The sequence below is a fragment of the Haliotis rufescens genome, unplaced genomic scaffold (genome assembly GCF_023055435.1).
Source record: "Haliotis rufescens isolate VD_foot unplaced genomic scaffold, xgHalRufe1.0.p SCAF_2, whole genome shotgun sequence".
Classification (NCBI taxonomy): Eukaryota; Metazoa; Mollusca; class Gastropoda; order Lepetellida; family Haliotidae; genus Haliotis; species Haliotis rufescens.
In genome coordinates this window covers 44,695,561-44,700,089 of record NW_025963890.1, presented here as the reverse complement: position 1 = coordinate 44,700,089, position 4,529 = coordinate 44,695,561, and the positions used below count along the sequence as shown (strand labels likewise).

Sequence of the window (4,529 nt, the reverse complement as noted above, 5' to 3'; positions counted from 1 at the left end):
AAAATGACAGCTGCTGGGGAAACTGTGTCGATTCTTACTTTGGTTCCCAGTGTAAATCATGTTCGAAACAATGTGAACTCTGTAACTACACGACAGGAGAATAACAAAGGTGTGCGGCCGGTTACACTGGAGGAAAGTGTGAGCATGTGTGTCACAACTGTTCAGGACATTGTACAACGGCACAATGTACTACATGTTTAACAGGGTATTATGGGCAACTCTGTGGTGACACATGTAGTATACATTGTGATGTGTATTCCAATTCAACCAAAAGTCCTCCCATACAATGTGACAAAACGTCGGGGGAATGTAAATATGGATATAAACGCGGATGGTACGGAGAGAAGTGTAAAGAAACATGCAGCAGAGGATGTTATCACAATGAATGTGACCAGAACGGCGAGTGTAAACATGGCTGTGAACTCGGCTATTATGGCCCGGGGTGCATCCAGTGTCACCAAGGATGTCATGGAACGTGCGACACCATCAACGGTCACTGCGCTGATGGATGCAAGAAGGGATACTACGGTTGGAACTGTAGCTTACACTGTGGATCATGTGTGACGAGTGTGTGTGAACAGCAGACTGGATTGTGTGTAGATGGATGTAATTCCACCTGTGACAATGACTGTGACAAACTGTGCAAGGAGAACTGTTCTACGTCTGACATATGCCAGAAATCCAAGTGGTGCAGTGATGCAATAACTTCCTCAACAACAGAATCAGATCTTGATAAAAAGGGTAAGTATATTTTATGAGACTGTTCCCATATCAACTCTTGGAATGACATTCAGATATTACTGTGAAAATGGACGTGTTATGCAAACGCATTTCCCACATGTAGTTGTAATAATTACTATTCAAATATATATAAGTCGCCATGATGTGATGCCTTTGGTTTTTAAAACTGTGTTTATTTGTTCCGATTTCCATGACAACAAATCGGATTAAGCCTTAAATGAGGGAAGGGTTTATATTCGGAGAACAACTCAAAGACCGTTCAATATTTCTAGGTCAAACTTTTTACAGTTATCGGTCAAGCCATGCACTAACGTTAGGGTTTGATGATAACCCCTGTTTCAAGTGACACTACCTTACAAAGACGACAGCATGTACTATTCAACCAGCAGCACATCAGTTTATGAGTCAGTGTCATTGTCTTTTTAGAAGCCACTCCCCTGGTTTTTGGGGGGGACTGATTGTCAGACTGAACAATTGATGCTTGTTTTATTCAACCTGCCAGGTATGTGATACATGCACCCTTAGAAATTGCCAAACTGCCCAATACTGAACTAAAACTGTTAGTTTCTACCGCTCACACGTAACTAGAACGGATATGACAAAAATGGTAAGTAAAAGTAAGAGACGCTAGCTGATACATTCCTAAACTCAGCTGGACGGTCCTGTAAGTATGTAATAGTGATAACATTTCATGTCAAGACTCTAATAAAATCAATAACAGGTCAACACAGACACCAATCAAATCGCCTTACATGTATCTACAGTCGAACCTCGTTGCGTTGAACTCGAGGGGACCTGGACGAAAGTAAGAGTTATCCAGGATTAGAGACGTCAGGGGAAATTTATGCTTAACGTGGATACTTGGGACTTCAAAAAGAGTTTGAGACAATCGTGAGTGCGGCATATCCAAGTTCAACATAACGAGTTTAACCTAATAACATGTACAGTTCGTTTTATTACCATTATCTGATAGACAACAGATAATGCCTAGATATGTTTCTGTTCTAAAGTATAATAATAGCCCTTGTACCCGTACTCGAATAGTCGAAACGAACCGTGTTCACCAGGTGGTGAAAACGTCTTTTAAAATGCATGTGCGGAGCAAGTTCATAATTTCTCTTTCGACATAATGGAGGATGTGATTAACTATATGTTAGACATTCATCCTGAACGCAGATATAGGTGTAAACAAAATATATATTGCCCTGGCCAGTGAGGATTATATGTCCCAATGTGATACAAATGTAATTGAAAGTGTGGAAACATGATTCATTGTATTATTCATAAGTATTTTTATCTTGTATTCAGTGTCTGTTGAACCTAACTACATATTGGACGTGGGAATCATCCTGGCTGTACTGCTGCTGATTGTTATTATCCTATTGCTGTTGCTCCTTCTGCGTAAAGCACCACAGTTTTGTCCACGGTAGGTATGATTAGACTTTAGAGAGACAACAGCCAATCGATATCGTTCTTTACAGTTGTGGGATAACGTAAGGGAAACAAAAAAGAAGATTGTGTTTAGATACAATAGGAATGTCCAAAAGAAAGACAAGTATGTACATTTATGTACATCTTTGTGTGACATATACATATTTGCATTGCCTTAAAGATATGTTGATTTACGATAATGGACAAACACTCATTTCCGTCCATCTCCAACTTATGTTTAATGCAATATTTCTTTCAATAAAATTATATGATCCGAATTTAAGTAACACAGATTTTCTTGATTAGCTTTACAATGGACACTCAAATAAATAATGATATGAGTTTTCCACATAGATTACCACATTGACATATTGGATCATATTTTATCTCTGATCTGTAGAAAATAATAAGTCAACTGGCTTTATATGTATCTTAATCGAGTATGATAAATATTCCAACTTTCTCACATTATAGGAAAAATATGAAGGTGCAAAACATTGCTCTTTCCCTATGTATGACATAAACTGGGATATAAATGTACAATTTCTTCCTGCTACAGGAATGGTGTTCCATGACCTTACAGTTGATGAAATAAAAGAACATGTTGAGTACTTTAGTCTAGTAGTTAGAATCACAAGATTGTCTGAATTTCGTTAATAATATGATACATGTGAACTTATAGTGGTAGTTATAATGTATTTAAGATAAGCTGGGGTAATATTACTTTGTATTTCGTAGAACAAACATAACTTTTACTTCCTCCTTCGTTCTAATAACGTTTCCCATCCCACTTCATAATACAGATGTTTGTGTTTGGGAGCCCAGAAAGTATTTTGGCAGCTTCTTGTTGAAGAGTTTCTAATTGACTTGATAATTCTACATTACACCCATTTTGTATGTCTCAGACCTACATTTGTTTCTAGGAGAAGATTGTCCAACGGAAACGATCCAGAACACACTGTGGTTGTTGAGGAAATGCGTCATATGGATACACGATATGAACCGCTGCATAGGTACTGGGAAACAAACTATAGTGACATGCACAGAAACATGGCTGTGTCCTCTGGTGTTTCCCAATCCCCTGTACACCTGTGTGAAGGTACACACAACGCATCTGACGTAAATGAAAGGGACACTTCAGATGTTGAACCTGACATCGATGGACCTCGAAACGATAGTGAGAAAGAAGCATATTTATGAACGATATTTGTCCCCTTGTATGCCAGAACCGGTTTCGTAGTATGAGAGTGCATTAAAGCTAAATGTTGTACATATGCACAGGGATATATAAAACATCTTTCTCAACTAAGCAGCCAGCTATAGATGTGGTTCAGTAATTTTGAGAAATCACCTGCTTACAATCTGAAGACGTTCCAACACACGATGTTAGTTAAAGAGATAGCTGAGAATTATGTTCTGATGCATACACACAATTATATAAGCTTAAAATATAATGTATCATATGGCCTTTTTCATAGCATAGCTTCGTTAAATGTCTGCAAATGTAAATACTAATTTCAAGGTTGCCAAAGAACTATTTTCAGCGAATGTTGCTCCAATGACTCCAATGTCACTCCTACTCACTGCCCAACCCGTGCTTGCCGTAAAAGGCGACTATGCTTGTCGTAAAAGGCGACTAACGGGATCGGGTGGTCAGGGTCGCTGACTTGCTTGATGCATGTCGTCGTTTCCCAATTGCGTGGATCGATGCTCATGATATTAATCACTGGATTGTCTGGTCCAGATTCGATTATTTACAGACCGCCGTCATATAGCTGGAATATTGCTGAGCGCGGCGTTAAGCAACAAACTAAACCAAAACCTACTCACTGCCATGTGAATATTATATGCTGAGCCGCAAAGGAAACGTCAGCGTGGATAGATATATAAGAAACCTTATTTGTCCAAACACTGTAAACATACTTTGAGGCATATTAAAAAGATGAAACTTGGCAAAACTGATCATCAAGGTTGAAATTAAAGTGCCAAATGTTCTTAAAGTGAAACACAATACTAGTCTCTGAGAAAATGGCATCACAAATCAGTATCTCGTGTGGCCGCCATGTGCATTGATGACTGCCATTCAACGTCGATACATGGAATGGATGAAGGCCATAGGCACTTGAGCCCACACTCTGAGGAACACCTGATGCAGTTCAGCTGCAGTTGTCGGCCTTGGTCGGACGTCCTTCGGCCGTCTTTGAATCTTGTCCCACAGGTGCTTAATGGGATTTAAATCGGGACTGAGGGCAGGCCACTGCATGGTTCTGATGCCATTCTGCTAGAGAAAGTCTCCTGTTGCTCTCGCAGTGTGGGCACGGGCGTTACCATGCTGAAACTCGTGGTTGCATCGACGT

General features: G+C 39.6%; 1 long non-coding RNA gene across 1 annotated transcript; it reads left to right on the top strand.

Moving 5' to 3' along the window:
* The first annotated feature begins 380 nt into the window (after nt 1-380).
* LOC124120020 lies at nt 381-3,176 on the top strand. The gene is made up of 3 exons (XR_007222279.1): nt 381-741; nt 2,050-2,167; nt 3,096-3,176. It is a non-coding gene; the product is annotated as an uncharacterized LOC124120020 (long non-coding RNA).
* The last annotated feature ends 1,353 nt before the right edge of the window (nt 3,177-4,529 follow it).